The 26,721-nt window shown below is 35.0% G+C and overlaps 1 protein-coding gene across 24 annotated transcripts in view; it reads left to right on the top strand.

Annotated features, from left to right (window-relative positions):
• Positions 1-26,721, top strand: part of NRXN1 (neurexin 1) — a 1,166,360-nt gene that overhangs the window by 5,628 nt on the left and 1,134,011 nt on the right. The window lies entirely within an intron of this gene.

Genomic DNA, 26,721 nt, shown 5'->3' with positions numbered 1-26,721 from the left:
AGAAATGTTAGAGATTAAATAACATATTTCTTAATTAGCAGATGTCTTGGGAAGATAAGTAACACAGAAATTTAGACGTTGTTGGACTGGGAAGTTTCTGTAGGCTAATAAACAAGGGATGAATATGAAGGATTGTAAGAGATTTTCTGAGTACATTTAGCTAATGGTATTTATCTGAGTCGTGGAGGCCAACCTGCAAATTCTCTTGTTTTTAAGGATTAAAAGTGTGGAATGAAAAACAAATCATACCTAAGTTTTATTTTCTTTCCTTAATAAATAAAATTCATTTTTGTGTCTCCAATATTGCTACATGACAATGACCAAGGAAAAATACTGTATAAATACCGAAAAGCCTATGACCAGAAAGTGACTGATATGAAAAAGATGAAGCATGGATATATTTGTGGCTGAGCAACAGAGGTGTCAGGGTTTAAAGTAGATAGAAAAAAAAAAAAGTAGATAGTGCATGGGTCAAATCAAGACAGCACATGGCTAAATGACATTTATGGCTGTAATTGTTTTAAAATAGATTAATTATTAAATCTGATTTTGAAAGCTGTGAGGACAAAAGCTGTATGTGTGGCTGAATTTTATTGTATAATGTCTTCTGCTTTTTTTTGTTTGTTTGTTTTTTTGCTTTTTTGCTGACACTTCTAAGAGGAACTAGCCCTTGTAAATCTTATTAGACTTGGCAGTTCTCTCTCATCTGACTTGAAGAGAAATGAAGACTTGATAAAATTTGTAATTGTTTAAACAGCAAAGGGAGTTTGTTAGGAAGGAAAAAGCTGGTCATCAGAAAAAGAAGAGTTCTGTAACCTTCATGGGTTTATGGAAAAAAAAAAAAAACAATAAAGGGCTATTTTATTATTCTCTGCCTTCATGAAGGTTTTTGTTTTCATTTTGTTTTGGCTTTAGTAATTATAGAAGACTGTGTATTCCATGGGCTAGACTGCACTGCAGCTTAACCAGTAAATTTCCATGGGTTTAGTACCAGGCTTTATAGTTAGGTTTTACAAAAATAAAACAGTACATATTTTTCCTCTCTATTATCTAATTTAGTTGTAAATCTTGAATGAAGTAGCTGGTAAATATGATGATTTGCTATTTTATAATTTGAAGCTCCATATCTCTTCACTGGTTAATAGAAATATATTTTTTAATAGAACATTTTTTATGGGAAAAATTGCTCCACATATCCCATTGCCACTTTAAAATACAGAGCAGAAAATTTAATGAAGGACACATGAGATATAACTTCCTTCCTTAAATTAGGAAACAAATATGACACAATGACAGCTTGTTCTGTGTGGGAGGGTGTTTTAAATTAAAATTTTTATTTTCTTGTGCATTTTAAATGTAGGGATCCAGGGATCATGCATAATCAGGAACACTTAAGAGTGGAGAAAGCGTGGCAAAAGTAATATGTTGAAGAGAAGCAGAATTAAATGTTTCTGAAATGCATTTTATTTTGCCAGTGGATAGGCTCTTTCCATAAAAGGAAGAATTTGGAATTACCAAGATATATAATTGAGCAGTATAGTACCTGATGCTTAAAGTAATTCAATTCAGAAAAGAAAATCCATCAGGATGGTTCTGGAGCATTGATTCGTTTTGAAAATTTGATCTGAAAACGGAGTGCAAAGATCACCACTAGTCATGAAAGGAAAACAAAAGGCTGGATTCTTTTCATTATCACAGAAATGGGAGATGGACTGATAAAGGCAGAGTCCATCTGCCCAGAAGGATTGGCTCCATTTTTATGTATTTTCTCTATTTCATGTGTGTCAGGTGACTGTTAAATAATTAATTGAGAATGGATGCTTTTCCCTACACCAATCCTGTATTGATGGCCAGAGATAGGTGGTTTCTATTCAGATGAAGTATGGGCAGAGCCCTGCCTCTGGCCACTATTCACACTGATTTCCACATCCTTTTTAAAAACTAATTTGAAAACATATCCTCATTCATTAGAGAAAATTTAGGGAAAAAAAAATTAAAACAAACATTCAATAAGATTCAAATTATATCTTTTTCTAACCACAATTTCTTTTTTAACTTAATAAAGCCTAATATTATTTAGTTGCCTTCATATTAAAAATACAGTCAGAACTACTAAAAAGGCAATAATAATATTCTTTCTCTCTCTTTTTTTTTTTTCCTGGCCCAGAATGTCTTGCAACAACTTCTGCAACTATGGTTTTCTAGAATATTTTTATTTAACGAGGTCAGTTTCATCCTTACTCTAATTTATTCAAGCCTAGCAAGTTTTATTTATTTATTTATGTAGTGATGGAAAGAGAGCACAAGAAAGGTTATGTGTCAGGACCAGGTTAGTGGCAGAGCCTGCGTACAACTACAGGCACTCTCATTCTAGAGCCTTATATTATCTTCTCTGCTGAATGAGATTTCCATTTTATGAGGGTTGATATTTTTTCAGGTTCAGGGATTATTCAAAAAATATATATATAAATGACTGATGAGATAGAACTAACCTATATATCACTTACGATCTTTGACCCTGAAAATGAGCCTCAGAACTCAAGTATCCAAGAATGTCATCTTTCCTGAATGATGGATACCTGTGGGGTATATAGCTTTTTCAGTGAATCATGCTCATCTAAGTGCCCCAGGACCATTATTATTTAATAAATCTCTACTTAAGAGGACTAATAGTTTCTTAGCAGCTTAAAAGAATTAGTGAATTTCATGGCTGTCTAGCTTAAAAATGAGAATAAAAAGCTGATCAATAAGAAGTAAAGTTATACTTTTAAAAATTTGCAGGTTTCATGTATTTTAGGGTCATTTATACTAAAATTTCATACTAGACTCTTCAGTGTCACTTTTATTTACTTTCCCTATTTAAATGGACATAAACACATATCCTTAAAAGGGCTATTTACTAAATATTACTAAACATGGTAGTATAATAGATGTCACTTAATAAAGCCCATGCTTTCTATGACTTTACTAAGGTGATCAGATAGACAACCATATTCACTCAGTCATATCTGCATTCATTTCTTTATTCAGCACATAATGATTGAATGCTTTTTATGTGTCTGAGTAGCAGGCTCAGGTAAAAAAATATGTAAGTAAACGCTCAGAAATAGTTCTTACTTTGCTAGACCTTGCATTCCAATGAGGAGACATAGTTATTTAAAAAGTAGATGGAAACTTAAAATGGTGGTATGTATTTTGGAAGACAAGATACATACACAATACATAATATTGTGAGAACTTAAAATAGTGTGAACTAACCTAATCAAAGAAGGTTTCCCTGAAGATTGAGGTTTAAAGCTGAGAGACAAGAAGGAGTAAACCATGTAAATGCAGAGGAGAAAAGCCTGGTATAGGAGTTGGCCTGGCATATTTTAGCAACTGAGAGAAGGCCCTGGAATATGGAGGTCTTAGAGGAGTAGGCCTGGGTCTTGCAGACCCTTCTAGACCATATCAAGGATTTGAATCTTTATAAGTGTGATAGAAAAATAATGGAAAGAATTTAGTGTTTATTTGACACCTTTGTCAAATTTATACTTCAAAAATGTCACTCTGGCCACACTGTAGGAAACACACTGAAGGGGGTCAGAGTAAAAGAGAAAACATTATTTTCTGTTTGTCAGTTAATAAAATTTGTTTAAGCACCCACTGTAAGCTGTAGACTGAATAAGGGAACATAGGGAAAAACAAGATTGTTTCTTTAAGGAAGTTAGAATCTTGTGAGTTTGGTTACATAAAGAAATCTAAGGGCATTCATTGTTAGGAACGCTTGATTCTGTCTGTGAAAATTATCAGAACGCTTTCTGTGGTTTATCATGTAGTTTCCCCAGATAAACCTAGCAAATCTATAGGCTTTTGGAGCCCATTGGCAATGTCATACTATGTTGTACTCTCCAAGAGCCTTACTCAGTATGTCTTTCTTGTGACAGTGTATAATGGTTTATTTTGATTCTAGGCTTTCAGTATTTTAACTGCTGCAATAAAGAAAAATATTACATAGGTACTTAATTCTTGATTTATTCTGTTTCAGAATTTTTATTAAGAAAGCCTTTAACACAAAAACATTTTTAAAAACTATCACCCTCCATATAAACTAATACATTCATTCCTCTCAATCTTATATTTAAAGAGTGATTCTTACTATATTTATTCCGGTGTGTAGATATAGATATCTAATCGGCCTATTCTATTTAAGATTTGTCTTTGAGGCTCTCCTATAAGTTAAGGTTATTTACATGTATCTGCAGAGAAGCTAGGTAATATGTTCGAGCTTTAAAAGCTTAAGTAAGATGTTCTTGCAGTTATTATAAACAGATTATATTTTTTACCGTAAATTTATATATTTGCCAGTGAAATCATGTTCCAGTTTTGGATACCTTTAGAGAAAGTGTAATAATAAACTGATAAAAAAAATGATTGACTACAGAAAGGACTAACACTATATAATATTTATGCTCTTCTTAGCTGTATTATGAGAAGCAGCACCCTGAGCTACACTAGTTCCTGAAAAGCAGTCATTGACCCATTCTGTGTTCCTTTCTCAGTAAACATTTGGTGGCCACACCTTAACTCCTATAAATATTCATTGGAAATTAAGTATCATAGATACTTAACATTTTGTTTTATTCTTGAGATATAAAGCTGCTGTTTGAAATTTCTCTGCAAACTTTATTTTCAAGAAGTGCACATGTGTTTTTGAAATAATTAAGAATAAGTCATTTTTGCGGTCTAAAAATTTTCAGTTCATGTTCACTTCAGCACATATTCTAAATGTTTAGAGTTTGCTGTACAAAACAATATTATACAAACCTCATATACTTTTTTTCTTGTGCACTTATGTATAATTTTACAGCTCGGTCCCTTTTCTATTACTCAAAACACAAGAATTGGTAAATTTCTTGGTCTTTGCTATATAGTAAGACTTAAAATATCCCAATTAGGTTTTGGGGAAGAAAAAGGTTTTTGGATAATTGTGTTAGAGCTCTTCAGAAATTGCATGGCTTTTTTTTCCCCCCTCACTTCTTTTAAGCATAGATTCCATGTGTTCTACTTGAATATGGGAATGGGTGCAGTGTTCTCTCAAATCCTTTTCTTGCCTTGGTATTTACACAGTGTGAGCAAACAGAATGTGGCAAGGTGTCTGAACAACTAAATTCCAGATGTGGTATTGCCTCCAAAGCACTGTTAAAAGTAGAGTGAGATCACCGATGCTCTGCATTTCAGTTTTCAAGATTGTAAATCGAGAAATACATAATCAGGCAACTAATACATTGTGAACTTAGGCTGACTTATTTCAGAGTATGAATAGTTAATAGGTGAAAACTCCCAGAAAAACATGAACATTGGGAAGAAATATCTAATGACAGCAAGGGTAGATGCCTCTAAAGTGTTGTAAATGTTAATAGTGAAAATGTTAAGCATGTTTCTATAAATCTATGTTGGGGTCATTTTAGAGGGAGTTTAGATCATTCATGCCCAATAGTATATATAAGATTTGGTGGAGTTTTCTTATTACACACTGATACATTGGTACAGACAAGCTGAGTAAAGAGGGCATTCGTCTCTTTGTTTCTTCTTTGTAAAATCTGAACAAATGAAATAATTTAATATTGGGGAAAAAAAAACATTACGAGTCTAACCATAACTCTCATAATATTCTCCAAATCTACAAAAATATGTGGTTTCTCCCCCCAAATAGTAGACCTAAAATTATTTAAAAAGATGCGCTAGATGCCCCTCTTTTCTTGGTGCCATAAGCACCTCTTGTGTTTGAAAAAAATTTGAAATTGTTCTGTTTAGAATTGTAAGTTATTCTAATTATTGTTTAGTGCTTACTGAGTGAAAAGCATTGTACAGTGTGCTTTGTCCATCTTAACCTTATTTATATCTACACATTCTACGTGAATAGGTTTTATAAAATTCCCATTTTACAGAGGAGAAAATTGTGGATTAGAAAAGCTGCCTTGCCAAAAGGCACATAGTTCATGGCAGAGCTGAAATCCGAGCCCAGGTGTGTCCATTACCCCAGCAGGCAACTCTGTCCATTATATGACATAACCTGTTTTACTTAATAAACAGCTAGTGGATGCTGGGAATTTGTTTTGGGTTGTCAGCTTGCTGCTGGTATGAATGGCTGACTTATAATAAAGACTTCAGAACTGAAGATTGTGGCAGACCCTTACATTTAGTGCCATTTCGTAATGTCATGATAATAATGAAACAGAATAGCTTGTCAGGATTCATTGCACTTCGTTTCTATAACTTGCTTATTTGCTGCTTTTGTTGACCTTCTATTAATATTATGCTTAATGGGTTGATTTTACTTTAATGCAACTAGAAGTAAATCCCCAGTGTATTGCATTGGAAGAACTACAGTTTTTAATCTCCTGAATGAAAATACTTAGTTTTCACAAAACCAGCAACACAGAATTTGCATCCGCTTCATAGTCTGGGAGATAACATTATTGAAATTATCGAAGTCCATGGTGATTTAGCACAAGTACAAAGATCTATCCCCATCACATAAGCAGACACTTAGACTTGCTGAGTTAGAACGTGGTTCTGCTGAAGGCTTAGATGATGGTACACTGGGCATTTAATTGAAATTACATAATGAGAAGGTAGTGTCTCTTTGGATAAGTTTGGCTTCCCAACACATTGCCGAAAATTGAATTCAAGAGCAGTTCTTAAGAGTTAGAAAGATGTATTCCCTATGCTATTTCTGGTATATATGAGAAGCTATTATTGGAAAGAAGTGGGAGGAGAACAAGACTGACCTGGCAAGCCAAAACGCTGACCTGGACTCTTGTCTAGTAACTTGTGCTCAAAACTGTCTGGACTGTAATTAGAAATGCACTGACGCCACATTACAGGAACCAGTGCAACTTCAAATAGCACTTTCTTAGGTTGGTTCCCAGGAGGGATCTGGTGGTCCAAAAGTTAAAGGAGGAGCTGCCAAGAAGAACAGTTGCTTCACAAGCGCCCTAACATCAGGCGGGGCTTTCTGTATTTAATTATAGGCATAATGAATTCTGTGTGGATGACATTCCGTAACAGAAACAGCACTGATCACAGTTTAGGAGCTGCTGTTGTGGATGACCTAACAAGACCAGGCCTTGTATGTGGAACCAGCTAAGCTTAAGTGTTACTCAGACTTTGCTGGATTCAGCAGAATGAACTGCCCCAGTCCAGCAGAGGCAAGGAAATTAAAGACTCATGTTTTTCTCCTAAGTAATGATGTCTCTCTATAATTAAGCATGCCTGGACTTTCCTTAGGGGAATAGCTGGCATGGTAGCATATAACTATAGCTGCCATATGGAAGATAGTACTTTTCAGCTTAGACTCTTTATCTGAATGCAACAGGAAATAATGTGACTATTTAAAATCGTTGCATGTGAACCTTAAGGGACTAAATGTTTAATCAATACAACTGAAAACATTGTAAAAATAGGATGTAACATATTGTACATTGTAAATGTTAAGACATGAACCCCTATTTTAAAAATTGGGTCAACTTCCTGTGACCTAGAGTTCTAAGATTTTTAAAATGATGAAAACATGTACTTTTCATATATAAATGATTGTGCATATGTGTATAAACACAGAAATATATACAAAAATATGACATATATAAAAATTATATAAGCAGAGAAGCATTTTTTTAAAAGTCTTTGAAATCATGTTAAGATCTTCACAAATATATTGGTTAAACATGTCATTAAAATATGTCTTTATGATTTTAAATAGTCTATGTAATATATATTTTTTTCTACACAAGACCATAGAAACCTAAAAAGTCTGTGTTTATAGTAAGACACATGACTTTCTGTGACCAGGCATGGGATTTGAAATTTTGAAGTTTTTACAAAGTACCATTTTCATATTATTGATTGACAATATCCTAACAATTCCTGGGGGTTTTATGAAAATCTGACTATATTAAGTCTTGCTCTAAGATTGTTCTGACAATAACCAAGAGTAATTTGCTTTGATGGAATTTTAGCTATCATTATTAAATATTAGTTATTATTTAACTCTTTATTGGAATGAGCCACAATTATGTTCAAACACATGGAAAAAATTAAGCTAATATTAATAATGACATTTTAAGACTTTTATCCATAAGAAAACTATGGGGTTAAACTCATTTAATGAGCTCCCAGTGAGTTCAAAATAAGCCATCCACCACAGGGATATTTCAAAAGAGTGATCTGGGTAAAAAACAGCTCCCAAACCTCTCTTACCAGAGTAGTTGGGAAATCTATAAGAATTTTAGTTGTTAATATTTAAAGGAGTCTTGTGTAAATTTTAATATGCCTTATTGGTCAGTTTCTATCATTATATGAGAATTTTTAGATTCATACATCATTAATTTTCTCTTCCTCTGGCCTCTTCAGTGTTTGTTTAGATTAGAAAGGTGGAACTAAAATAATATGGCTTTTTTGTTTCCATCACAGTTTCTATTTTTTGGTTTCAAATAATATTTAAAGTTGTTTTTTATTGTTGCTGATGTTTTTCCTTTCCACTTGAATTTCATCCATTGTTTTCTCTTCTACTCTCTACATTGATTTCCTTCATAAAAACACAGACAAGAGGTAGAGCTTCAAAAATATGAGTAATTCTTCATCTGGGAATGGCACTTCTCTCTGACTGTTAGCTGAGAGCTGTGCGCTTTCCCAGAGGTTATTAGAAATAAAGAATGATGGGCACCTCCCCTTCTCCTAGACCCCAAATGTTATCCATCCTGGACAAAGTCCTTGTTTGTATAACACAGAAAATGGTGTGTTTCTTCCTAAATCGAGGCAATAAAGATTTGGATTGGGGCCAAATATACAATCCTTTAGTGTCTTCTGCCCACAAGGGATGGAGGATTGAAGGATGATGAAACCCAGGGAAGCTGTGGAGCTCAGGATGTGTAATAATTGAGAAAATGAGACTGAGAACTGAAAGAGAAACAGGAGATAGGAGGAAAGAAGATGATTGGGGAAGAAAATGAGTGCTGGAAGAAGAAGGTAAATTGAGAGAGAGAGAGAAAGAACAGAATTTGAAACAACAAGAGTACTAAGAACTAGTGAATTAAAATAAGAAACATCACATATCTGGTTAGTGGAGGAGGGGACTAGAACATGAATTTCTTGACTGCTAGTCCTGAGATTGTGCTGGAGAGCTAGGAGGAGGGAAGAAGACAAGGACAATACATTATCACCTAAAATTAGAGTCACATAAAATCTAATCATTCCTTAGTATGTTCTGGCAAGATGTCATTGGACTTGATCCTACTAACAACAGGGACAGTAATAGCAAAATCTTGCATAACTCATACCCAGTGCCAGGCACTATTTTAAGTTCTTTATACATACTAATTTATTTAATCCTCCCACAACCCTTTAAAGTAGGTGCGATTTCCCCCAATATACAGCTGAGAAAACTGAGGTACAGAGAGATTTTTAAAATCACTCCTTTCACACCCTGGGAAATTGCACAGATGGCATTCAGACCAGGGCTATGTGACCTCCTGTGGACATGGCCTGAACTTGTAATTCATTCTTTTTCAGTAATAACTGAATGTACATCCTCCACACTCTCTTTTGCATATGAGAATTTGCCCTAAACGATGCCTGTATAAACCAGTGCAATTTCATTTTCTCTCCCTCTCAGTATTCCATCTAAGTGTTTAATAACTTTTCCTAGGCAGAATTTCTTCTTTAAATTTAATGAAAATCCGTTCTCTGCTGACATAAATTAATTTCTTCTTGTTATGTCCTCAGTGGAAATAAAATTCAAGTAGTCAATATCTCCTTGAATTATCTTTATCTGTTTAAGAGAAAGAGTGCTGTCTTCACTGAGCTAAAAATGTTTCAGATCCCCCTTCTGTGAAACTGATCTGACATTCAGCCTCCTTGTCCTAATAGCCACCTGCTTTATTTATGTTACTCACTGTGTTTCCTCTACTAACTAATGCTTTTCCAATTCTTAGTTTCCCAGACCTGGGACAACCCTCCCTTTTGTTCATCACATGCTGCACTTTCACTGACTCCCTAAGCTTTCCTTTTGCTTCTTTCTGGCTTACTAATTTCCCATTATATCTTGAAAGTACCAAGATAGATCTATATCTATCTATGTCTATGTGTATATCTATATCTATCTGGGCAGAGGGTTTCTAAAGTCCTTAGTAGGTGGTTGTTACTTGGCAGTTAAAAACAAAAACAAAAACAAAATTGCCTCTTACTAGTGTCTGTGGATCAGGCAGTCTAGAATTGTGTAAAGGGAAAGGTCTTGATAGCATTGCATTTGTTAGCAGGAAAAGTAGGCCAGAAAAATATGAGTTGATAAACAGAAAATAGAATATGGACTAAGGAAACCTGGCATTGGTAGTCTGGTCCACAGAGGACTATACAGTAGAAATGAATTTGAACAAGAAGTGTGTTGATTTAGGCCCAAGGAAAAACAAAACACAACAAACCACCATTTGCTTGTAATTCTAGTATAAATGTGAGAACAGCCTACAGAAGTGGGGGTGGGGGTGAATCTCTATTCCTGGAGATCCTTAAAAATAGCTTAGATACATGACTAACAGTTTTAAATTGCTTAGGATTTCCCTTTCTCTGGTCAGAGGCTTGGACTAAATGACCTTCAGAATACATTTTCAGCTCTTATATCAGTTACATAAACAATCAGACTTTTTGGAAAACATTTAACACACAGTTCTCTCAAATATGAGATAGAAATAGCCCAAAACACCCCCCCCCCAACAAAAAAGCCCAAATTATCCACTGGCAACAAACAGAAAAAACGACTTTAAAAGGTATCTGAAGTTATAATTCACAGATGCATTTGTTTAAAATATGGCATTAACTGCCACAAGAGAACTTTGTTCATTAATTACTTCTCAGTTGCCTTAACCTGCTGTTGCTGCACATTAAGTGTCCCCGGAGTAGACTCTGGGCAGACACTTGGCCCACATGTTTGCCCTGAGCCAGCCACTTTTGTCGTCCTCTCTACACAGTGGATTGCCCCAGTTTCAGGTTTCCTTGAACGTGTTTGAGCTCGAGTTACAGCAGCTGCCTGTGTCTCAACTCAGTTCACACTTCCGCTTGTTCACTGTGCCTTCTCTAGGGTTTCCTCCCTAGACTGAATCCACCCCCCACCAGGTGTGGTGCTCCTGCTCTGCTGCCCAAATTTGGGCAGCGTGGCCATGTGATGCCCTCCTGTATCCATCCTTTTCTATTCTGTGTCAGTTACTCTTTCTTTGGGAAACAGAGATTTGGATGGAAGGGTTTTTTGGCACTGATGCGAATTCTTCCTGGAGGAAAATGGAATGAGAAGGCGAAAAAGTAATTTTTTTATTTAAAAACAAAATAAAATAAAACCAAAACAACCACAACATTAAAAAAACACGTGTTCTTGGGCATTCTGTAATGTGCATGGTTTCTTAGTACAACAAGTTACATGAACCAGAAATCTTGTCTCATCTTTGAGCCCTTTGTTTTTTGCTCATTGATGAATTCATTCATCATTCCCAAACCACTTACTAAGAAGCTGTTCTACACATGATGAGATCTTAGCACTTACGTAGCTGTTCACCTCTATGTTCTCAGTCCTCTTGAAGTCAAAATTTGGAAGCACAAACCAAAGTGTTGAAACCTAAATACAGGTATAAAATATTCAGGAAGCAACAGTATGAATAAAACTTACTATTATCACAATGTATGAAGACCTATAATAGGGTGCACATGTGTACGATTTAGTGATATTATTGATTTTCTCAGTTGTAGTAAAAATGAGCTTTGCATTTGAAAAATCTAAAAATCTACGTGTGGTGGTATGCCTATAAAGAGTGACAACCATGTGGATCCTTTTAAAAATTATAGTTCATGGGTTGTCTCACACTTTGAATTAGGTTACCATAATTTCAAGTTACTCCAATCATTGGATTTTTCTATACCTCAAGAAAACAGTTTGTGGTGAGTCATTAGGTACTTAGGAAAAAGCATCAGATTAACAAATACTTTTTTGGCATAAACTAAAGGGAAACTTGTTTTACCTTTTGGTGAAATACTATGTTTTGGTTCACATCTTTCAAAGGGAAAGAAGTCACATTCTAATGGGGTACGCTGGCAGATACATGCCTGATTGCATAAATTTGTTGCATGAATGCAATAAGTGCTGTCACCGGTGTGAGCAGATACAGTCATGTGCTCTCTGTAACCTAAATTCACTTGATTCTGCTGATACACTGTTTCAGCTTCTTCATCCATCAGGATTGTTGTTATAATTTTTACTACTTTTCCTAATCCCAAGCAGTACTCCTCATTTCCCAACCCAAAGCATCCCTCTCTACTACTGGGATGGTCTTTTAAAAATGGTATTTTTCTTTTGGCTTAAGGATTAAGGAGAAAGCACACATTCTTAAGAGTGGCACCAAGTAATTTTTGAAATCTGTGTCTGATCTTTTCAGTCTCATTTCTTACCACTTTCTCCCAACAGAAGCCTTGTGATGGAAGCCATCATTATTTGTATTATGAATAATTATGGTATTTACATGTCTTGGAGCCCTTTCTAGTGCTATTCTTTCTAGACCAAAAGCCTTCTGTCTACCCTGAGTGAAATTCCCCCCATCATTCATGACTCATCTAAAAAATCTTTCTGAAATTCTCCCTGATGTTCTTCCCTGACCCTCCTGCAGAGCAAATGCTGGCTTTGTGTTGATCTTGGTTCATACAATATTGCACTCCACACATTTTATTATAGTTATTTAACACCCCACCATATTTCTTCATGTGATTCTAAGTCCCCAGGGGAGCACTTATACTCCTATTTATTACTCTGTTATATAAGTAAGAGCCAGCAGACTAGCCCGTAGTAGGAGCTCAATAAATGTTAGCAAATTTAATTAGGTTCAAGATTTTAAGAAGAAAATATTGAAGATAATGGTCAGAGAAAACAAATAAGTAGTTCTTTAAAAGAGAAATACAAAAAGCCAATACATATAGGAAAAGAAGCTTGATCTCCATAAGTAAAGCAAAATAAATTAAAATGAGGTTGTTATTTCTTGCTTAATGGATTGAAATTAAAGAGCATGATTGTACACAGTGTTGACAGAGATGTGGTAATTATAGGCTCTCTTATGCTCTTGCACATCTTTGGTTGGAGTGTGAGTTATGACAACTGTATTTAGGGGAAATTTACCAGTAGCTATGACAATTTAAAATGTGTGTATCCTTTAACAGGGCAGTTCCCCTTCTAGGAATTGTTTTTAACAGAAATACCTGAACAAGTCTCACAAATGTATGATTGCAGGTACATATTGCAATCATCTGTAATGGTAAAAACAAGTAAGTGGAATCAATTCAAAGATTAATTAACATCGTAATTAGCTAACTAAACATTGGTAGGCCCATATATAATGTCTCACAACATGATATAAGTGAGATACATCTATATAAAGTAGGATGAAATATGTTAAAATATATTGGTTAGTAAACATGATCAAATTGCAAATATACACACATACATATATGTATAGTATACACAGCTGGATTGTATATATATATATATATATATATGTATGTTTTTATGTAAAAGAGGTAAATAACTTGTAAAGATCAGATGTTTCACTGTCTTCACAGAGAGGAAAGAAAAAAATCTATTTAAATTGCTGTAAGAAAAATATATTTGCAAGTACTAAAACTAGATTAACAAAGGATGTTGGTGACTCTCCATCTTGAGGGATTTTCAATAAGATTTTGAAATGTCAAACTAATAGCCCATTTCAGAAGATCAGACTCACTCTATGACTTATCAAGGATTTGTATTATCACTCTAGATTGAACATTCTCTTATAGAAATAAAAACAGAATGTTCATGTTGTCAGAACAAAATATGGCATTAACCATGCAGGATATATTCTGAAAGAATATCACAGAAGAGAGAATTACAGAATTTCAATCCTATATAATTCCAAAGATTGATTGATCAATTGATTATTTATTTAATTAACTTGTATGCATTTGTCAGGCTGTATGATCATTCTTCTGGCATTTAACAGAGGCATCCTAATAAGGTTCATGGTCTGGAAGCAGATAGAATATTTCTTCTCAGCAGAGTGATTTCTGTTAATGTTCCATTTACAACATTTCCCTCTGCCCTCATCTTCTCTGAAAGGAAACTTGAGAGATGGCTGAATAAGTCAGCATTGAGTCCCAAATTGGCTTCATCGTCAAGTGTATTATCATTCTTGTAATGGCTTCTCTTCCTAATGGAACTTCTAGAAACATCTGAGAAGTTCCAAATGACTGACAAGGCTTGTGTGCTTTACTTCATACACGTGTATGTTATCAATAATTACTTAGTTGACTCTTTAATTTGTCTAAATTTGTGCAGGCATAATGGAAACTGACAATGCAATTTTCCATTGAAAATTGTAACTGGATGACTAAGCTGAGCAATTCACCTCCTTTCCATTCCTTTTGTACAGATATCTTATGCTACACCAGGATGCCTATACTTTGAAAATAGCTCATCTATATTCATTCACCCATGCATATAAATTGATTTGCATGCTCCTTTTGCAGTTTCCAAATATGCATTTGTTGCATAAAGTTTTTCATATCTATCCCAAAATGGTTCTTTTACCTCTTCCTCAGAGATTTAGTTGGTGTGAGCCAACTACACATGCTATTCAGGTGCCTGTGCAACTAAATTTCTATAGAAAATGCTAAAAACCTATAGAGGAAAGACAGATCTTTTATTAGTCATAATTTCTAGCTTAGATCTGGCCTTTATGGGTCACCTCCTTGAAATTATTCAGGGCAAGATTGAAAGTAAGTGGCAAGAATTTATTTAGATATCCAGATTATTTACCAATTCATGATTTCAGTAGGAACTAAAGATATTTGGTAGAATGATTAATTGATGGATTATATATATGAGTATATATATATATATATATGTTTTTTTTTCTCCCACCAACTAGCTAAGGAAACATTGGTTTCTTTTCAGTGTCTCTGATTTTCCCACTTAAAATAAAACAAGACAAAACTGCAAACTAAAGTTAAAACAATAATGTGATTTACCTCCACAAAAAAATCCTAATATTGTTACTAAAAATATAAATTTCAAGTACAAGCTTTTAAAAGAGTCTAACAAAATGTTTTGTGACTATGACCACTTCAAAAAAGTTAAAATACTTTAAGTTGAGAAATTATCATTATTTTAATGACTTTTAGTATTCATAGATAATCTTTATACATAATTTTTAAATTATGTGTTATATGAAGTAAAATTAATGTATTTTTAAAGAGCCTTGAGTAGCAGTGTGTAAGAGGAGGAAGAGATTAATGTTTACTGATTGTCTCTTATGTATGTTGTCCCATTTAATTCTCACCCCTACAACTAGACTTGATTTATTAATTTTGTTTTGCATTTAACAAAAATGCAGAGTGTGTATGCAGCAAGGAGAGAATTTGAACACAGGCTTTAAACCCCAAAGGCCTCTACAACCCCACACTTTTTCCCCTGTGTCTCCACGGTCACCATTTACAGCTTTAGAATAGCTTGTGTAGATCCTGTGGTGTCATATATACAAATGATCAAGAGTCACCCTCCTTTTTTGGAGAGCATAATAGCATTTGAGATACTCTTAAGCTTTGCAGGTATTTCTTTTATTTGGAATTTGATTTTAGCCAATTTGTCTTTCATATTTTTCTTTATACCTCATCTCTTTTATGTATGGTTCACTGTATTTCCCAACTAAATGATGTATTGCTGTTAATGATCAAGAAGAAACCTGTAGATACAGTTTCCAAAGACTTTACGGGAAGACTATAGGCAACCTCAACATACATAGAGTCCCTGTTTTTTATTCTTATTTTCTTCATCAGACCATAATTATATTCCTGATTTTGTTTTTTCCTTCCACTCTATGAAAGAGTAATTATTTTTTCTACTCTTTCTTTCTCTTTTAAGGCTATGTCATCTTGTGATTTTTTTCCATTATATTTTGGCTTATTTTTCATCATAAAAGATCCATAAACATCATAAAACAATGTACCTACTAAGATGACAGTTTTGAAAAGAAGGAAATATCTCAAATTTTTTTCTTAACCTCTGCAGACTACTTTCTGCTCTAAGGATTTGTTCACATTTTAGTTAAATATATTTTATGATATTTTATCTCAATTTACCCAGTTTAAGAAACAAAGATTCCTGTAAAAACTCATTCTGGGGGTGCCTGGGTGGCTCAGTGGGTTAAAGCCTCTGCCTTCAGCTCAGGTCATGATCCCAGGGTCCTGGGATCGAGCCCCACAATGGACTCTCTGCTCCGCGGGGAGCCTGCTTCCTCCTCTCTCTCTCTGCCTGCCTCTCTGCCTACTTGTGATCTCAGTCTGTCAAATAAATAAATAAAATCTTTAAAAAAAAAAACTCATTCTGTGAAAACGTTCATTTAACCGGTATTGTTCTTTTCTCCTTTCAGAACTCTGAGTTGTCAGTAATTCCACAAACATAAAAAAAGGAAATAATATGTCAAACACATGGGAAAAGGATATACGTGAAAGTATGTTCTTAAATGCATAGTGGTTAACTATGTATTATGCATACTTTCCCTTAACCCTTAATAGTTTTTAGATAACTTAGTTTGACTTTGGCATTTATTTCATAAATGACTCATAAAGAAAGTATATTCTTGATTTTCCTGTCATATCACCAAAATCACCAAAACTTCTGTAAATAATTCAGAAATTATAGTGCAAAACATTTTTGGCCCTCCTTAGATTTCAAACCTGGTAAGTGGATATTGCATCAGTTTCTCTTTGGGCAATAATTTTTTTCCTTGCTTTCTACCTATACATTCAGAAAATCCTAGTTTTTTTTAATCCTTTGATAATGACTTGAAAAATATGTCTAATTGCATACCAAAACTAAGATAGTTATTACAAAATGGAACTCTGAAATAAAAATGGATCAGTAGCTGTAGTTTATTATAGTGTCTAAGGTGGTAATCAATGCATCAGAGAGAAAATTTTAAACATTTATGACATTTTAGGTGATATTTAAAGGCACTGAGCTTAGACAATGAGGATGTATTTGTGATTAGATGTGCCTGGTCACTTCTCTCATGGAGTTTATATTTCTTTCGGTGAATACAGAAATATATAAGGTCAGCTACAATACAGAATAACCAACACTAATGGTAAAGTATGTAAACCCAGACTTAGGAGGTACAGAAGGCCTCCCAAAGGATAAGACAGCTAAGGTGAGACTTGAATATGAATAGGAGTTAACTAAGGGAACAGAACGGAAAAGAGAAAGCATGCAAGAGGAGACTGTTCCTCATTTGTAGAACTGAAAATAGTTTAGAATTTATGGTACATAGAGGAAAAATGGTGAAAGTGGCTTTAATACAGGCTGCAAACTAAGCTGTGTGAGTCTTGTAAGCTGTGTTAAGGGGTTTGGAACTAACCTTTTGACCACGTGGTAGAGTGAAAAGAATAGGATGTAATATAAGATTGTAATTTTATCTATTTATTTATTTATTTATTTATTTATTTAAAGATTTTATTTATGTATTTGTCAGAGAGAGTGAGCACAGGCAGACAGAGTGTCAGGCAGAGGGAGAAGCAGACTTCCTGCGAGCAAGGAGCCCAATGTGGGACTTGATCCAGGACGCTGGGATCATGACCTGAGCTGAAGGCAGCCGCTTAACCAACTGAGCCACCCAGGCGTCCATAAGATTATAATTTTAGAAAGACTGCTGTGACTACAAAGGTAGGTCTTGGATGGAAAGCAGAACTGGAAATAAATAACTGTGGACCCAAATAAGATAAAGGTTCTCGTTAGAAAGGTCTGTGACTGCCAGTAGATGGGTACATGTTTGGAAGAGTGTCCACTTCCACTGTATCTAGAACCACTACAAATAGTGTAGGTTTGTTTTGGGGAATAAGGAAAGGCCTAGAATTGAGTAATTAGGAAATGGGTAGGCTAATTGTTGACTTGGGATGGAGAGAATGAGAAGAAATGAAAATGGGAAGCATACAGTGAAATCCAGAGGAAGGTGTAGGTTGTAGATCAAGTTAACAGAGTCATCGGAGGAAACCTGGAGTGGCAAAATGAACTTATTACAGTAAATAAACTGGCTAATTTTTGCAAAGAGCTAGATATAGGCAGACATGCATATTCTAGTAACTATTGGACATACTTTATCTTTTTTTTTTTTTTAAGATTTTATTTGTCACAGAGAGAGAGAGAGAGCTAGAGCGCGAGCACAAAAGCAGGGGAATCAGCAGGCAGAGGGGGAAACAGGCTCCTTGCTAAGCAGGGAGCCCAAGGTGGGACTCGATCCTAAGACCCTGGGATTATGACTTGAGCCAAAGGCAGATGCTTAGCTGACTGAGCCACCCAGGAGTCCCTAAGATTTTGCTTTATCTTTTGATGTAATTCATTAAGTTTCACTATCCTCTAAAATTTATATCCCTCAGGACTTTATCCCTTCCTCTGATTTGTTTCCATGGTTACAAACCACAGTTTCCTTCTAATCCAGACTTCCCAGTTATCTTGGCCTAAGTTTGCCTCTAGGTGGGTGAAGTAGTGATTCTCCCAGTTTCTGATATCCCTTTAGTTTCAGATAATATATTTATATCATAATATATAGGTGATGGAGAAAGAAATAACAGTAAATTGTTGTATTTCCAAATTTCTTTTTTAACAAATGTCTATTTATAAAATCATGTAATTTAAAGTTACCTTCATGAGGGGCGCCTGGGTGTTTCAGTGGGTTAAAGCCTCTGCCTTAGGCTCAGGTCATGATCCCAGGGTCCTGGGATCGAGCCCCGCATCGGGCTCTCTGCTCAGCGGGGAGCCTGCTTCCCTTCCTCTCTCTCTCTGTGTCTCTCTGCCTACTTGTGATCTCTGTCAAATAAATAAAATCCTAAAAATAATAATAATAATAATAAAAATAAATAAATAAAGTTACCTTCATGAAACTTAATTTTCTAACATGTCCGTAAGTTTTAAAATGTGTATATTTTTCATGTAATAATGTATCAACTAGGTCAATCATATGCCCAAAGAAAATACAAAATACTGGCAAGATGGAGAGAGAAGGGGTGCAGAGCAACCAAAGTCAGAAATAACCTATATTGAAAGCAAATATTTATTTAGTGGCTGCTGTGTCTTTTATATGCTCTGTTTATTTCCTTTGTTTTCTCACCCAGAATCTGTATTTTTATGCTGTCCTTTTTTTTTTTTTTTTTTTTAAACCCATCTAAAGCTTTGCTTCGGCAGGTGTGTGAGCAGCAGTTGGCCTGTTATGTGTCTACCATCCGTGGGAAAGTTAGCTGGGCCCTGAGCGAGGGCTTCCTTCCTCCAAATCCAGAAACCTAATAAATGGCTGGGTTTCTTTAAACTTTCCTTCAAAAACCAAGAAGTGAGGGCCCATCTAGGATTAAGATGGGATGATTGGGAGAAAGGAGATTATGAAAATTAGATTTTTGCCATTCTGTGAAAAGAAAGTGAGAAGTGTTAAAAAGGTGATGGTTGAAATGGTAAGCAGAGAACAGCTTGCTACATTCACTAGCTGAAATCGCAAAGTAATGGTGTTTTGTTTCCATAACTCAGTTCTTGTTTGGTAACAGTTACAAGAACAATTACTACTCCACTTTCCTTTCTCCTTCCCTTCTTTCTTGTTGGCGCTTACCTTTGATAAAAAGATACATCTTTCTGTTTGGCCCATCTATTTTCAGTTTGCCCCATGAACAGGGGCACCCTGAGAGGCAAATAAGTTACTTAATTGTAATACATCTAGTTTATCTGATTATATATTGGGTGGTCTGCCTTTTTTTCAGTTAGAATTTTGTCCATGTCTTGTATAGTCACCCCAGATCCTACCTGGAGGTAGGCTATAACTAAATAAATTAATTTTAAAGAGGATGTTTTGATGATTAAGTATGATATCAATTTTTTAGAAAGGAAATTTTAAGAAAAGTTTTAATAGCTATAATTAATCCCTAATCATTGTCTTCTCATTCTGGAATATTGAGTAATTGGAATCGTATGTGAACATGACCTGAAACACTGGTCTCAATGGTCTATATCCTTTATTTTAGATTTGAGTATGCTTCAGAAGTAATAAATAGAACTCAGTTAAACATATGCCTCATATTACTTTAGTTGTGTGTATCACGGCTGGCCCGTAAATTGTAGTTATTCAGGAATTCATAGTGAATTCATAAGTTTCTTCAATACCCTGTGTACTTGTATGTTGATTTACCTCATGAGGGCTGCATATAATATGGGAAGCTCAAGTGAATAGACTGTAGGACACTCCTGGATAGTTAAATCAAAAACCTTTTTTTCTTCTTTTCTTTCTTTTTTTTTTTTTAAGATTTTATTTATTTATTTGATAGAGACACAGCAAGAGAGGGAACACAAGCAGGGGGAGTCGGAGTAGGAGAAGTATACCTCCTGCTGATCAGGGAGCCAGATGCAGGGCTTGATCCCAGAACACTGGGCTCATGACCTGAGCCGAAGGCAGACCCTTAGTGACTGACCCACCCAGGTGCCCTCTCCTTTTCTTTTTTAAAAGTCATTAAATTTATCAGTTCCTTCAGCTGAAGGAGCCTATATTTTAATGTTTGAACTCAGTATTAATTTGTCAAAAAGAATTTATAAGCAATGAAAATATCCAAGCTACAGAATCCATAGAATTTTGCAATTGAGGGAGCCCATAGCGGGTATCTAGACTACAGTCCCTCTTATTTTAGAGCTGAACAAACTGAGGCAAAGAGAAGGTGGAGAACTCTCCAAGTCACAAAATTCATTTCACACTTGGAACAAGAACATGAGCCCAACAAAATTTTCATCATTCCATTTTTAGATAGCAAAGAAAATAACACTTCAAAAATTATATTTAATATATCATCTTGTATATATGATGTTATATTTCTGATGATGTGTCTCCTTTTGTTCTCTTTTCATTATATTTATAGAGAATTCTTACTTCTCTCTAGCCTGTTTGAGTTGCTTCATTCCTAGGTATGCAGAAGAGACTTTTAGACTCATAACAAAGCTCTTTATATGCACTGGAAAATAAATGTGTTTTTCTTATGAAAAGTCATTTTAAACAAATTCATCATGATAGGAGTCTCTTACTTTGTATTTTGGAACACAAAAGCAGTGGTGTACTACAGCAAATAAATCAAAACCTTCACAATATGGAGTAAGATTGTATTTTCTAGGAAGGCATGTCAGTTGATGAAAAGAGTACTTTCCTAGAAACCCTTTATTTTCATAGTGCTTTTGGCTGTATGATAGGAGTTTATTTAGTGTACAGTGTCAGACAACATCTGGAAAATTTTATTAAATGTAAAACTTTATTTTTTTGTATCAAGAATGAAGTAAGACTACTGCCTATATTAATCAAATGCATGAATGGGGGATAGTTTATTTCTTATAGTGTTTACTATGCCTTCATTTTGATAAAACAAAGTTCAAGTATTCTGAGGGTATTATTTGAAAAAGAAGAAGAAAAAAGTATGCCTAATGGGTCTCCTTTTAAAGGAGATTACTGGTGTAGGCGATCAAAGCCTAAGTGGTTCATTCATTACAATTTTAATAAATGTGTGGCTCTGTTTTTATTTTAAGTACAGTATAGTGCAATAATGAAATTAAGTTTGTAGATAAAAGACATGCAGATGCTCTTTTATCAAATTGCTGTTTTGGAAAGGCACCAACAAAATGATGCTCTAAGTCTGACTCTTTGCTCTGGCTGGCATTTGAACTCTTCCTCATTAAAGTCTTAGCAACACAGTGCTGTTTCTAGGAAAACGACTTACACTTTTGTTTGTTTGATTTCACTGAATCTACCATTGTGCATATGTGGTTGGAACCATAGGGAAGCAGTGAACTTGACTTGAGCTTTACTCTGTTTAGTACCCACAGCTTTCACTGAGTCCTGAGGATACACTGAAACAAAATACAGAAACTACTAATCCACCAAAGGTATCATAATCCTCTTTAGGCCTTATCATACTTTCCAAGGTACCTTTTGCTATAAACTCTTGCATCCTTGCAAGTTCCAACTATATTGTCCTGTGCCTAACTTTCAAATTATAATTTGTGACTGGTCTAATGTGTCATAAGTTAGCCTGTATCTGATATGAAAATAGAAAAATGGGTGAGTAATTAAGTCATGGATACTACATGTTTTCCATAATTTCTCATCTTTTTAAAGTAATGACCATAGTTTTTGCTGTTTAATTTTTAATTTGAAATTAAGGAAACAAATTGAGTTGCTGAATTAAGGTGCAGTTTTTTCTCAAAGTGTTTATTTGTACGATTAAAATTAAGGAAATAAAAAAATGCCTTTCTTATTTCCTCCCTCATTGTTTCCATCCTGCACTAGGCATCTAGTCCGCAACCACAAAGCCCCATTTCCAAGATGTTTCCAAACTGTTTCCAAAAATGATTGCCTGATCTGTTTTCATCTTACTGTTTTTGACTATAAAACGATATAGGTCCTCAATTCTGTTCTATTCATTTGTGTGTCTGTTTTTGTACCAATACCATACTGTTTTATTTACAGTAGCTTTGTAGTATACTTTGAAATAAGACTGTGGTACCTCTGGGGGAAAAAAAAAACGATAATCTTAGCAGCTTCAGAGAATATAAGGATTTAATGAATAATTTATTTTTTAAAAAATGTTTTCTTAACTCTTGCTGTATGCTGTCTGCTATTGAAGTTGATGAACCATATAAAGACAAAACCCTGCTCTTATGGATATGTTTGCATCATGTATTCTGATCAGAAAACAGCAAGTGCTATAAAGAGCGTTATAGCAGGTTAAAGGGATGGAGAGTGGTTAGGGGGCATTTTGATTTTAGATAGGGTGATCTTGTTGGGCCTTCTGAGAAGGCGACACCTGACAAACATGAGGAAGAAGCATGCAGTTCTGAGGTTACGTGCTCTATTGCAAGTGCAGCAGAACTGAGGTTGGCGTGTGCTTGAATGCTCGTGGGAGAGCATGGAGGCCAGAGGGATTGAACAAAGCAGAGATCAAGAGAGAGCCTGGTGTGGTAACTGGGAGCCAGATTACATAGAATTTGACAGGCCACAACATGAATCGAAAATTTTATTCTAAACCCAACTAGACACTGTTGAAGTATTTGAAAAAAAAGGAGGATTTTATTTCTGTTTCAGTCACTTCAGAGAGAATAGATTGTAGGGGCATAAGAGAGGGAATAGAGGAACCTCATATTGGCCAGATGTGAAGATGGACTGGAATGGTAGTGGAGAAGGTGGGAAGAACTGGGTCATGTTGCTACATGTTTTGAAAGCAGAGTGGACAGAATTTGTTGATGGGATGTATGGTAGGATGGAAGTGAAAGAACATAATCAGAAATGACTCCAAAATGATTGAGCAGAGTATGTGGATGACTGGAGGGGCCATCTCCCGAAAGGAGGAAGTCTGGGGAAGAAAGGCTAAGCACTGTGCTTGCCACATAAGGGATACACAATGACACTGTGTCTTATCCCTCTTACTCTACTGTAACCTTCCAGCCCAACACAAATACCCTCACTCCCAGGGATCTTTTATTCCAAACTAAGCTAAGAGAAGGTAAGGGCCATATCTGACTATTATATATGCCATGTAATACGAACTCAATGCATATTTATTGAATAAGTGATTAATAAATAAGAAATGACTATAGTGGACCAAAAAAGATAAGGTAACGTGGAGAATTATCATGTGGTGTTTGCCTTTCTTCTACAACTCTAGGTCCTATGCTAGCATATTGCACAAAGGAGTAACACCAGTGATGGGGATCTATAGGCACTTTGGCAGAATGGTCTAGTCTTCTTCAGGTTATAGCATTTGGAAGCATGCTTTGCTATAACAGTTAAGCTATTGCTTCAAGTGTTTTTCCAGAATATGTTTTCAACAAGACAATGGGTATGCTAGTCAATTTTAGTTTTAATTTTCTGGGAATCCCGTTCTCTTGTTACACAGACCAGACACATTCATGTATATTCTAAGAACGGCATGTTCTAGCACTTGGCTAACTGCATTTCATTCATTCATGTCTTAATTAATATTACAAATATATATTATATTGATAGTGTACTCTCTGTGGGATAGACAGTCCTTGTTTCAAAGGAGTTCACACTGTGGTAGTTTATGTATTGTACAGAAGTTTGTAAAATACTTTGAAATACCAGAAATTTATCTACAAGATACTAAAATATATTTCTGTCATCAGTACCACTTTACTGTAGATTTATTTTCTAATCATAACATTAATAGCTTTTTAATGGAGCATTAAATGTGTGGCAGGCATATTCTAAACACTCTACATAGATATCCTCCTGCAATCATATACTTAATAACATTTGTCTAAGTTGTGTCCAGCCAAAGTTCCTTTTTGAAAATCTATTAGAATCAAACATGATAAGAAGTGAATGCAGTCCATTATCTCTGAAGTAATAAAATAACAATGATTCATGAATAACTGAATGCAAATCCTTTTAGCATGTCCATTAATGTAAAAGGCAGTTTGAATGTGAAAGATTTTCTTTGGATGCCACAGGAGAAATGGCTCCTGTGTTTCACCATCCTGTTTGCAGTGGCATTCTAGTTAGCACAAGATGGCTTAATTTAGGAATGAGAATATTTATTAAACGCAGCTGAAATATATCTGACCTTAAGTGTTTTCTCCGTGTGTGTGTTTGGATGAGTAACAATTTATTGCATATCAATATTGTTCGTATCTAATAAACTTATGGAGGTTTTTGGATGAAATACCTGATTTAAAATGTTTATATTATAGTTAATGGGCAGGATTAAGTAAGGAAGCAGTGTAGTACATACAAATTTTCATCAGCTGGAAAGATTCCTTAATTATAATTGTAAAAAACTTTTGGTCTGTCTTCCTCTGGCTGCTTTTGACGATAGCCCTGCTTTTTTCCCTTAAACTAGACGTGGCCTTTCTAGAATGTACATTTTCTTCTGGTTTTCCCTTTTGATTTCGTCTCTTCTAAAAATTCAAAAATCTTCATAATACTTCAAATAAGAATACATGTACGTGTGTAAACAGTCCATATTATTTAAGAAATTATGTTCATTATGTGTTGGTCTTCAGAAGTATTGCCCAGGTTGTCTAAAATGTTTCCCTTTTATATATTTAAAACTTGGAGATATTTCCTTGGGGAAAATTTGGTCCCCTAATTGAAAAAAAGAGTACTTAAAAAAGCCCTGTTAAGAAATTGTGACGAATTTCTGTGCACTATATGCAAACTTAAAAATATATTTCAAATGTTTCGTTGCAACTTTTCCAATTTTATGATCCATAAAAAAGGAGAAAGAGAAAATCTTCATTAATTAATTTATCTTCCTAAATGCAGCCTGCAAATTAGGTAATTATAACAGAGACCCAGAAGCTTTGCTTCTCTACTAGCCCATTCATGATGTTCATTCTCTGCTTTTGTGAGTTTGGTAAAACCTTGATCATGTGAAGAATTTAAATATCAAAAGGATCTGTGGAAGGTGGGTTTTAACTTTCCAGCTTCTACAGTGTGTAGAAGATAGTATTGAAAGAGGTTCAAGTGGTTTCTCACTGAGTCCCAGTTCAGCCACTTAATTACCTAGTCTTTGCTTTTGACAAGTCTTAAGCACAGTTTCCCCATCTATGAGATGAGGAAGTTGCCCTCGGCTATTTCTAAGATTTTTCTTTTCTAGCTCTAGAAACCTGAAGCTATTGGTTTGATGAAGACCAGAAACCAGTAAATGCATATTTGGAATGTGAAATGAAGTGTTGTGGTTTTTATTCCAGGGCTGTTTTACATCATCACTACTATCTTTGATACTAATTAAAATGTGTGAAAAATAAATACATAAGTACATGTAAACATAAATACATACATGCTTCCAAGACTTGAGCTAGTTTGAACTAATCTTATGCTTACTCTGACTCAGCTTTTTAGGCGAGGGGCCTAAATTGAGCCCACCTTCTCCCACCTCATCCTAGTTCACCAATTTTTATCTAGGCTTTTCCTGGAAAAAGATGTGAGACGATGGTTTCCTTCAAGTGAATATTATTTAAGCAGAGTACATACATAGTTGTAGCATTGTGCCATAAAAATACAGATTAAAAAAAAAAAAGATTACCACCACTTTCTTCCCACAAACTGTCCATTTATCATCTTTCCAGAGAAGTGATTGTTTTATTTCCCCTATCTTCAGTTTAGTCACAAAAACTTAGTATTTCTGTGAACTGTTTATTGTCAAAGTCATTTATATTCCACATACCCAAGATCTCCCTCTATAATAGCCTTATTTACCCACGTATGTACTTAGAAGAACATAACCTATTTAAAAACTTATCTACTAAAATTATCTGAGATTTTTAGAATGCAAGAAGTTATTACCTCTAAGAGCCCTTCCTGCAGTGAGGGATTGGACCAGGATGACAACGAGGAGGTTAAAGCATGCCAGGCTTTATAGCAGCTGAGGCCTTTGCTTAGTCACACAAGAATTATTGCTGTGAATCTCTGAGCTGGGCTACTCTATATAAAGCCAGGACATGTCTGCAGATGCATTTATCCATGGCTGAAAGATAAACTATAGGATGGGATGCAGAATTTTTTTAAAATCTGGTGACATCTTTCAAGATTCTCCCATTTTCAAATGTTGTCTCTCAGATATAGGCCCCTCTGAGATCTTACCTTTCTC

This window comes from Mustela putorius, unplaced genomic scaffold, assembly GCF_011764305.1.
Source record: "Mustela putorius furo isolate JIRA1106 unplaced genomic scaffold, ASM1176430v1.1 tig00000224_pilon_pilon_pilon, whole genome shotgun sequence".
Lineage (NCBI taxonomy): Eukaryota > Metazoa > Chordata > Mammalia > Carnivora > Mustelidae > Mustela > Mustela putorius.
Note: the sequence above shows the minus strand (reverse complement) of the source record. Positions and strands in the feature narration are given on the sequence as shown.